The sequence below is a fragment of the Cherax quadricarinatus genome, unplaced genomic scaffold (genome assembly GCF_038502225.1).
Source record: "Cherax quadricarinatus isolate ZL_2023a unplaced genomic scaffold, ASM3850222v1 Contig826, whole genome shotgun sequence".
Lineage (NCBI taxonomy): Eukaryota > Metazoa > Arthropoda > Malacostraca > Decapoda > Parastacidae > Cherax > Cherax quadricarinatus.
The window spans coordinates 1-11,997 of NW_027195852.1; the positions used below are offsets into that span (position 1 = coordinate 1).

The 11,997-nt window shown below is 43.9% G+C and overlaps 1 non-coding gene across 1 annotated transcript; it reads left to right on the forward strand.

Annotated features, from left to right (window-relative positions):
- The first annotated feature begins 2,268 nt into the window (after nucleotides 1–2,268).
- On the forward strand, nucleotides 2,269–2,340 carry TRNAG-UCC (transfer RNA glycine (anticodon UCC)). Its single transcript has one exon. It is a non-coding gene; the product is annotated as a tRNA-Gly (tRNA).
- The last annotated feature ends 9,657 nt before the right edge of the window (nucleotides 2,341–11,997 follow it).

Genomic DNA, 11,997 nt, shown 5'->3' on the forward strand with positions numbered 1-11,997 from the left:
TGTTATCGGACTGGTGGTATTGTTGGTACTGGGGGGGGATTTTTTTTCCGGCATTAGTATCTGTATCTGTTGGTTTGGAGTGGAGGCCATCGACTGTGGTTCCACTCCAGGAATGACTGGATTTGGTGTACGATTTCTGCCATTTCCTGCCAGTTTTTTTTCCTTCCTGGCACTAAAAAACCTCTCCCTCTTGAGTGGCTGTGGCTACCCAGGTTTTCCCATGGCCTGGATGTTTTGTATCTTTTTGTCCCCTTTAGATGGTATGCCTGGCAATTTAAGTTATAGCACAGTCTTTCCTGTACTGAAGAGGTACACAGTTCAGGGTGAAAAAGCTTACAGGAAGGGAGTTTGCATTTTCCTGTTGTCATATGGGCATGGCATTTCCTAGGGTGGTCATAGTTGCACGTCCCATCTGTTTTTCCAGATTTCCCATGCCAGCAGATACCGAGTGCATAGTATGTGCACAGGCTTGGTTTCCGTTTGCCTTGGGTTTCTGTGACTGTATTCCCTGTTGGTGCATGTTTCCCTGTCTTACTTCTATCCTCCCTAGCACCAACAATGGAGCTCCCACCAGTTGTTTTTGGTAATATATCCTCACTATTGCTAGTGGAGTCCTCTTGTTTGCTATTTCCTGCGGTATTTCTAGTTTGCAATATTGGTTTTATCTTATCTTTGACTACACTTGTTTCCCTACTATGGCTCCTGTCCCCTATGAGGTCATTTATATGTATTCCTTCCTGCGTATAATTCCCGACTACCTGGACAAAATCTCCAGCTTCACCATTACTGTCTCCCAGGACAGCATCTCCAGCTTCCCCATTACTGTCTCCCAGGACAGCATCTCCAGCTTCACCATTACTGTCTCCCAGGACAGCACCTCCAGCTTCACCATTACTGTCTCCCAGGACAGCACCTCCAGCTTCCCCATTACTGTCTCCCAGGACAGCACTATCAGCCCCCCATTTACTGACTACCAGGACATCATCTCCAGCCTTACAGTTTCTGACTACATGGCCAGTATCAAGGGCAGTACCATTCAGCCCGGACTTTTTATGTTCCCATCTGTTGTAGAAAGCTTCCAGGTTTTCTATGAAAGCAGCTTTGATGTTGACCTCTTTTAATACCCTTGTGATTTTAGTCCACAGATTTATCTCATTTGGGCATACCCAAAAACACTTCCCTGTTTTAATACTGCTTGTAGCTAGTTCTTGGATATCTGCACAAGGGGCGTGACACCAATTTCCACAGAAATGACAATTTATGCATGTGGAAGCTCGTTTGTTTGACTGACCACAGACTACACACAGCTTCATAATGATTTGAATGGTTGATTTACTGCAATTCTACTAGCAACCTCTTGAATATTCTATTAATAACCTGCTAGGGGGTGCACAACGAAACCGTTTGAAACCAGTCCAGGGTTCGGACCAGTCAAGGGTTCGGACCAGTTAAGGGTTCGGACCAGTCAAGGGTTCGGACCAGTCTATCTGATCTGATCAGTGGGTCACTTATTTAAACCATACTGGTCGGTGGATTTGAGCTAACACATGAAGGATCTACTGGAAATTATCTACCCGAGTAATATGTGATTTGATTGATACAAAAGTATAACTTGCGTGTTGAAGAGCCGGTGACTGCTGGCACTCCTACAATGACGAACGGTCGACCTCCACCTTTGTTTATCAATCGCTGTATCTAGCTTCTCTATTTTTTTTTTTCGTCTCCACCACAATAAATGCTATATTATCACTATAGTTGACTGGTGCAAATTTTGGAGGAAGGACGCTTTTTCTGTAGTAATAATTGCTTCTCGTTGTGTATATTGCGACCGCTGGTAACTACAGGTTATATGAAATTCACAGTAACGTCTCGTATTTCAAGAAAAAGAAACTAATGAAAGTCACTCCACTCCACTAAGTACCATTATAATACTGCTTAGTTGCTACTACAACACTGTATTCTGCTATTCACTGCTAACCCTCAGGGTTCAAAAATCCGAAGAAATCTTATCTTATTTGTCAATAAAGAATCTGAATATACTACATTTGTATCTTTTTTCACTGGTTGACTTTCTTAGGTTGTTCTGTGCAGTTAACTCTTCACTTCAGTTGGTAGTCAGAAGACAGTGTTCCACTAGACCTCCGTAAAGGAGCCACTGACTAAGCTACTGGATCAAGACCAGCCTCACAACATTTTATGATGAAAGAGAATGTTGAAATTTGTTCTTGCGTTTTATAAATAATGAAAACATAAAATAATGGATGTAGGGCGATGGTGGTATAGTGGTGAGCATAGCTGCCTTCCAAGCAGTTGACCCGGGTTCGATTCCCGGCCATCGCAGGCTAATTTTCCATTCCTGTCTGGGAGCTTATGTGACGCGTCTGTATCTGGGAACTTAGGTGACACATCTGTGTCTGTGAGCTTATGTGACGCACCTGTGTCTGGGAACTTAGGTGACGCACCTGTGTCTGGGAACTTATGTGACGCACCTGTGTCTGGGAACTTATGTGACGCACCTGTGTCTGGGAGCTTATGTGACGCACCTGGGTCTGGGAACTTATGTGACCCACCTGTGTCTGGGAACTTATGTGACCCACCTGTGTCTGGGAACTTATGTGACACACCTGTGTCTGGGAGCTTATGTGACCCACCTGTGTCTGGGAACTTATGTAACCCACCTGTGTCTGGGAACTTATGTAACGCACCTGTGTCTGGGAACTTATGTGACGCATCTGTGTCTGTGATGGTACCTCAACATATGTTGTTACAGTCAAACTAAAGGCTTTCCCTTTACTCTGTTTCCTTCTTTCTCCGTCTCTTTGGCTCTGCCATTCCTCCTTCTTCACCAGCTTATCTTTACACTGCCTCTAATCTCACTTCTCGTGACATTCCTTCCTCCCCCCCCCCAACTCTTTACTACCTTCGTCTACCTCCAGAACATCTTGGCCTTCCTCAACCTCCAACTTTCCTCATATATTTCATCCACATAATTTGAGGGGGCACAACTAATTAACAATTGATTGTACTTACCAGTGATAGTTGTACCTCAGAGCCAGCTGGGATTTTAGAGACACTAGGCTGCACCAGCCTCTCCGAGACACACATTTTCCCACTCACAAAGTCGGGCCTCTCAAATATTACAATATAAAATTAATACCAATAGTGTTGGTAAATTACAAGATATTGAGTGGACTGTATAATGGTTTGTGGCTTGAAAAGAAAGGACGGGGGATCTGTTGAGTTTACAACATTTTACAAAACAAATATATATATATAATATATGGAAAATTTATCCTGAACACTCGCCATTTAATTACTGGATCATAATTATTATTTTTTGGAAACACACCCTAATGCTACCACTACAGCTAGAATTTACGATGGCCAACGCAAAATTACTGTGCATTATGGGTAAGCATCTCTAAGCTAAGGTGTGCTCCTGAGAGAATTGGTGACTATTGTTACTTCCTTGTTGCCGAATTGTAAGGGTTTTTCTCACTATTATCCCAATTCTTCAGCAGGAAAGTGTCAGCAATTTCTAAATTAAGGATTGAGGCCAATATACACCAACTGACCTTCGAGGACACCTGATTACATTGCACAATTCAGACCAGTGTTCACACATTAAATTTGTGGAAAATTGCAATTTATCTGAATGTATCATTGTGTACATAACAGTAGATATACACAGATAATTATTATTTATCAGTTAGACAAGTAGGAATTTGGGACACCTAGGTCACAAAAAATGTCCCCCTTCGATACCTACCACTGTCATATCCACAAGTTGCTCTGGACCTATTAATTACCAATGAAATATGTATCACCAGGAATACTGGTAAATATATAAATTTGTGGACCGTATATTAAATTAAAAAATGATTATATATAAATACATATTTATATAACAGAAGGAAAATATCTTAATCATAACACTCACCAATTTGACTGGAGATTAATGTGTCATGTACAGGACCCCCCCTCTTTTGCCTACACTTATGAAGAATTTACTGGCCAGAAATTAAACATAATTTAGACAGCTTATCTGAGGTTCCTGGAGTTGTCCTGTCCTGTCGCCTGATTCTCAAATTATGCAGGAATACACATCCAACAATTTCGCTTCCTATTTGAGAGGTGTCAGCCCGATTTTAACCTCTAGAGCACGAAAAATTCTTCCCATTATTCACAACGTGTTATTCAATTCAAACAAAATGGCGACTCCTCCTGTCTGCACAGGCGCAGGTCCAGTTTCCCATTTTCCATAATATAATTATTTTAAATACAGTATGGCCATCTATTTACGTACAACTACTGTATTTCTGGAAAATATATACAGTATTTTCCACAAAATTCATTATGGCATCTCCTGTCTGCACCACTCTCTGCTGCTGTTCCACACACTCCTTCACTTAAAATTTCTCGAAGGGTCCAAATAGCATCACATTTTAATACGTAATTATTATATTATTCATATGTATGTTCTACCTTCTGGAAAATTATGTAAAAAATGTCCACAATAATAATAATAATAATAATAATAATGACTGTAGCGGATAAACAAAATGCAGAGGTAGTATACACAGACTTTGCAAAAGCTCTCAACAAGTGTGACCATGGTGTAATAGCGCAGAAAATGCATGATAAAGGAATAACAGGAAAAGCTGGTAGATGGATCTATAACTTCCTGACAAATAGAACACAAAGAGTAATAGCAAACAGAATAAAGTCTGAGGCAGCTACGGTGAGAAGCTCTGTTCCACAAGGCACAGTACTCGCTACCATCCTGTTCCTCATCCTCATACCTGACATAGACAGAGATGTAAGCCATAGCTCCGTGTCTTCCTTTGCGGATGACACCCGGATTACCATGACAGTGACCTCCATCGAAGACGCCGCAAGACTCCAAGCGGACATCAACCAAATCTTCAAATGGGCCACTCAAAACAATATGAATTTCAGTAAAGAAAAAATTCAACCACTCAGATATGATAAACTTGAGGAAATTAAAACTGTATCAGGGTATACAACAAATTCTAACCAGACAACACAGAGAAAAAGTAATGTGAAGGACCTGGGAGTGATAATGTCAGATGATCTCGCCTTCAAAGATCACAACAATGTATCTACCACATATGCTAGGAAAATGATAGGCTGGATAATGAAAACCTTCAAAACTAGGGACGCCAAGCCCATGATGATTCTCTTCAAATCGCTTGTGCTCTCTAGGCTAGAATACTGCTGTACACTAACTGCCCCTTCAAGGTAGGCGAATTTACTGACCTGGAGAGTGTACAAAGAACTTTCGTGGCACACATAAGTACGATAAGGCACCTAAACTACTGGGAACAGTTGAAGGCCCTTGATCTGTATTCCCTGGAGTGCAGGCGAAAGAGATACATGATAATATACACTTGGAAAATCCTAGAAGGATTAGTACCAAACCTGTACACGAAAATCACTCCCTATGAAAGCAAAAGACTCGGCAGGAGATGCAACATGCTACGAGTACACTGAGAGACAACACAGTAAGTGTCAGGGGCCCAAGACTGTTCACCTGCCTCCCAGCATGCATAAGGGGGATTACCAATAGACCCCTGGCTGTCTTCATGAAGGCACTGGACAGGCACGTAAGTCAGTACCTGATCAACCGGGCTGTGGTTCGTACATTAGTTTGCGTGCGGCCAGCTGTAACAGCCTGGTTGATCAGACCCTGATCCACCACGAGGCCTGGTCTCAGATCGAGCCGTGGGGGCGTTGACCCACGAAACCCTCTCCATCTAATAAAGAAATAGGTAATATTTAAATTATGAAAAAAAAAATAAGATTTAACATACCCTGTTGTTACTGAAACTGTTAATATCATTAATGGGAAGTAATGGAGATCAACAAATTGGTATAACATACTCAGGCTAAAAAGACTGTATATATATATATATATATATATATATATATATATATATATATATATATATATATATATATATATATATATATATATATATATATATATATATAGGTGGAGAGTGAGGTGTGAGTGACGCGGAGGCCTGAAGAATGCCATTTTGGTATGAAGACAGGTAGACAATGTGATCACGTGAGTCCTGTGTTGTTAGGTAGGTGGTGCTGTGCCTGGCTGAATATCACGTATTCTAATATTTTGAAATTTTGTAGTTTCCATTATTATGTTCTATGGTGTCGGTGACTTTGATTAGCGAGGCTTCCAGACATTGTAGGCGTTTGAGATTTTGTTCGGTGAGGAGCTGTGCCTCATCCCAATTCATCAACAGAAACACAAGGCACAGTTTAATATGTTTATTATGCACCCCATATCCATCCTGTGGGTGGTAGACAAAAGATTACAGAGGTACATAATGGGTCCAGGGACTGGACCCCAAAGTTTTGATAGCTGAACTAGGTACAAAGGTAATGAACTCACAAGTTACAAAGGTAAAGAATCCTGTAAGTAAATTTACTTACTTACGTTGATACATGGCTACAATCATGAACAAATTATAGAGTAATGAGCAATGCACATGTCCACACCCGGTCACAACTGTAATGAGTTATTGGTGCAAATATTAATTGTTGGGTCACATACACACACACACACACACTCACACACACACACACACACACTCACACACACACACACACACACACACCTACACGACAGAGAGGTATAACGGATCCTTCAACCACACCACCTACGCCCCCTAACCATCCCTCCCTCACACACACACACACACACAAGCTTTAGACCCTAGTAGCAATCTCCGCTTTTTATAACCCAGAATTACTGGTATGTATTAGCAGTATCTCCCCCTCACACCTCCCCCATACACACGACCACACATATATACACACATACACACACACCTGCACTAGGACAAAATGGTAACTAGGCGAATACACACACACACACAGACACACACACACACACACACACACACACACACACACACACACACACACACACACACACACACATGCACACACACACACACACATATACACACACACACATGCACACACGCACACATACGCATATACAAACACACATAGACACACACACACACACACACACACACACACACACACACACACACACACACACACACACACACACACACACACCTGCAAGGTTATCAAGTGGTCACTTTACCCTCGGCCCTCTTTCCCCTCCCTTCCCTTCTAATCCCATACACACACACACACCTCCCTCGCTTCTAAGGGTCACTCATCCTTCTCCCCCCTGCCTCCTTAATCCCATCCCTCTCTCTCCTACACATGCACGCACACACACATACACAAGCACACATACACAAGTACATATACACTTGACACAAACACGTACTCCCCTTTCCCCTAACCACCTCTTCCCCTCCCCTAACCACCTCTCCTCCTCACCCTAGCCACCTACCCCTCCCCAAACCATCTAACACCTCCCCCAAACCATCTAACCCCCCCCAATTACCTCTCCCCCTCCAATAACCATCCTTCCCCTCCCCCATAACCATCCATCCCCACTCCCCATAATCGTCTATTCCCCTCCCCCTAACCACCTCTCCCCCTTCTGTGGAGCAATGGGGGAACCTAGAACTAGGATGAGAACAAGGGGCCTGAAGGATGAATCTGGGAGGGAGGACTGGGAGGCAGAGCTCTAAAAAAGGGAGGAAGACTGGGAAAGGAGGCTAGATGAGCTTGCAAGGAAGATGGAGGAGAGATTAGCAGCAGAATGCAGAAGGTGGAAGCAACATGCCACAGCAGCACAAAACAAAATACAGAGATTAGAAGAGGAGCTGAGACATCTGAAACAGCACAGAGACAAAGATATTACAGAAGTAGCATCAGCAATGGCTATATCAGACACAGACAATGGGTCTGAAGGGAGCACAGAAGCTAAACTGTATGCAGAGGTCCTGTCAAACCCACATGGGGCCAAAACAAAGACAGGGAGCACACTAGAACAGAATGAGAGGTTGGAAGAAATTGAAGGAACTAGGGCATGTGCAGGGACCTTACCAGACACCTGTGGGAGCCAGGAACAGGTGAGCAGGAAGGACAAACCAATGAGCATAGGGGCCATGGCTAGGGAAGGGACTGAAGGAAGGAACACTCCACGGGAAGGAACTAAAACACCTCAGAGGACGCAATGGGAGTCACAGTGGGAGGTGGAAAGGGAGAGATCAGTTTTTGTCTATGGGCTAGACGAAGCTAAAAGGGAAACTTATGATGAAAGAAAGCAGGACATCACTCCAGAACATCACTCCATCTGAGATCATACATACCCAGGATGACTCGAGTATGGAACACATTCGTACAGCATAATGATGTCAATGAGATAAAGTCAGTTGATCAAATGAAAATGCTGGCCCACAGATGGCTCCAACTTCATCCTGTTCCCTACTTGTATGTCTCATAACAATAAAAATGCTTTCAAATGAGCTGATGTAGGTAACAGCTCTTAGCTTGCCAATAAAGTTAGGAATCCTTAACCTGTAAATAGCTTGTCAATAAAGCTAGGGATCCTTAACCTTGTCAAACCCTGTTTAAAAAAAAAAAAAAAAAAAAAAAGCAATTAAAGGTATCATGAAGGTGATAGGCGAAGGGGACATGACCCAGGTGGCAAATTTTTGGAGAATCGGGTGGTTCACAAAGAAAAGGAATCGGCCTCTCAAAGTAATTTTCAAGGCAGAATCAACCCGAACCATGATCCTGCAGCAGAAAGCACGGCTGAGAGGCAAACAAGAGTTCATGAGTGTGTACCTCGATCAAGACAGAACACATGAGGAAAGGACGATGCTGAAAGAGAGAGTGTAAAAACGAAAAGAGAAATGGAAGGAAATGAAAAAGGAGAGCAGAATAACCCAGGAACAAGTTGAAGGACAAGCACACCCCCCAGAAACACCTGCAGAAGGACTCCAGCCACGACACCCCCAAGGCAACTGAACAATCCAAACCAACCATCAAACACTGATCCCTCTGTTCCCACCCCCTGCACCACAGTTACAGTATTAGAACAGAAGTTGAAGGTTTGGTACACAAATGCAGATGGATTAACGAATAAACATGAGGAATGGCAAGAAAGAATCAATGAGCAGTCCCCAGACATCATAGCAGTTACAGAAACAAAACTCACGGAGACAATAACAGATACAATCTTCCCACCAGGATACCAGATCATGAGGAAAGATAGAAGGGACAGAGGGGGAGGAGGGGTTGCTCTGCTCGTAAAAAAAATAGATGGAAATTCGAGAAAATGGGAGGCATAGACGAGACGGGAGAAAGAGACTACATAGTAGGCACACTTCAGTCTGGGGAGCACAAGGTGGTCATTGCAGTGATGTATAATCCACCACAGAACTGCAGGAGGCCAAGAGAGGAATTTGAAGAGAGCAACAGAGCAATGGTGGACACACTTGCTGAGGTGGCAAGAAGAGCTCACTCCAGCAGAGCAAAGTTGCTGGTTATGAGGGATTTCAACCACAGGGAGATTGACTGGAAAAACCTGGAGCCACATGGGGGTCCCGAAACGTGAAGACCCAAGATGTTGGATGTGGTGCTGGAAAACCTCATGCACCAACATGTTAAGGACACTACCAGAGTGAGAGGGGAGGATGAACCAGCAAGACTGGACCTCGTGTTCACCCTGGGCAGTTCAGACATTGAGGACATCATGTATGAGAATCCCCTAGGAGCTAGCGACCACATGGTTCTGTGCTTTGAATGCATAGTAGAGTTGCAAGTGGAGAGAGTAACAGGAGTTTAATGGGAAAAGCCTGACTATAAAAGAGAGGACTACATAGGGTTGAGGAACTTCCTGCAGGAGGTCCTATGGGAGAGAGAACTGGCAGGAAAGCCAGTAAACGAAATGATGGAATATGTAACAACAAAATGCAAGGAGGCATTGGAAAGGCTTATTCCCAAGGGCAACAGAAACAATTGGAAGACCAGAACGAGCCCCTGGTTTACCCGACAGTGTAAGGAGGCAAAAATAAAGTGCAATAGAGAATGGAAAAAGTACAGAAGGCAGAGAACACATGAAAATAGGGAGATCAGTCGCAGAGCCAGGAACGAGTATGCACAGGTAAGGAGGGAGGCCCAGCGACAGTATGAAAAGGACATAGCATCAAAATCAAGACTGACCCGAAACTGTTGTATAGCCACATCAGGAGGAAGACAACAGTCAAAGACCAGGTGATCAGATTGAGGACAGTGGGTGGAGAACTCACAAGAAATGATCAGGAGGTGTGTGAGGAGCTAAACAGGAGATTTAAAGAAGTTTTTACAGTAGAGACAGGAAGGACTGTGGGAAGACAGCACAGAAGGGTACATCAAGAGGGAATATACCAACAATTGTTGGATGACATACAAACAACTGAGGAGGAGGTGCAGAAGCTGCTAAGTGACCTTGATACCTCAAAGGCGATGGGACCGGACATCTCCCCATGGGTCCTAAGAGAAGGAGCAGAGATGCTGTGCGTGCCCCTAACCACAATCTTTAACACATCCCTTGAAACTGGGCAACTACCTGAGAAATGGAAGACAGCAAATATAGTCCCCATATTTAAGAAAGAAAACAGAAATGAGGCACTAAACTACAGACCTGTGTCTCTGACATATATAGTGTGCAAAGTCATGGAGAAGATTATCAGGAGGAGAGTGGTGGAACACCTGGAAAGGAACAAGATTATAAATGAAAACCAGCATGGGTTCATGGAAGGCAAATCCTGTGGCACAAACCTCCTGGAGTTTTATGACAAGGTAACAGAAGTAAGGCACGAGAGAGATGGGTGGGTTGATTGCGTCTTCCTAGACTGCAGGAAGGCCTTTGACACAGTTCCCCACAAGAGATTAGTGCAGAAGCTGGAGGATCAGGTGCATATAACAGGGAGGGCACTGCAATGGATCAGGGAATACCTGACAGGGAGGCAGCAACGAGACATGGTATGTGAAGAGGTATCACAGTGGGTGCCTGTGATGAGTGGGGTCCCACAGGGGTCAGTTCTAGGACCAGTGCTATTTTTGATATATGCAAACAACATGATGGAAGGAATAGACTCTGAAGTGTCCCTATTCGCAGATGATGTGAAGTTGATGAGAAGAATTAAATCGGATGAAGATGAGGCAGGACTGCAAAGAGACCTGGACAGGCTGGACATGTGGTCCAGAAACTGGCTTCTCGAATTCAATCCTGCCAAATGCAAAGTCATGAAGATTGGAGAGGGGCAAAGAAGACCACAGACAGAGTATAGGCTAGGTGGACAAAGACTACAGATCTCACTCAGGGAGAAAGACCTTGGGGTGACCATAACACCGAGCACATCACCGGAGGCACACATCAACCAAATAACTGCTGCAGCATACGGGCGCCTGGCAAACCTGAGAATAGCGTTCCAATACCTTAATAAGGAATCGTTCAAGACACTGTACACTGTGTATGTTAGGCCCATACTGGAGTATGCAGCACCAGTCTGGAACCCACACCTGGTCAAGCATGTCAAGAAGTTAGAGAAAGTACAAAGGTTTGCAACAAGGCTAGTCCCAGAGCTCAGGGGAATGTCGTACGAGGAAAGGTTGAGGGAAATCAGACTGACGACACTGGAGGACAGAAGGGTCAGGGGAGACATGATAACGACATACAAGATATTGTGGGGAATATACAAAGTGGACAGATATAGGATGTTCCAGAGGGGAGACACAGAAACAAGGGGTCACAACTGGAAGCTGAAGACTCAGACGAGTCACAGGGACGTTAGGAAGTATTTCTTCAGTCATAGAGTCGTCAGGAAGTGGAATAGCCTAGCAAGTGAAGTAGTGGAGGCAGGAACCATACATAGTTTTAAGAAGAGGTATGATAAAGCTCAGGAAGCAGAGAGGGAGAGGACCTAGTAGCGATCAGTGAAGAGGCGGGGCCAGGAGCTGAGTCTCGACCCCTGCAACCACAATTAGGTGAGTACAATTAGGTGAGTACACACACACACACACACACAAAAA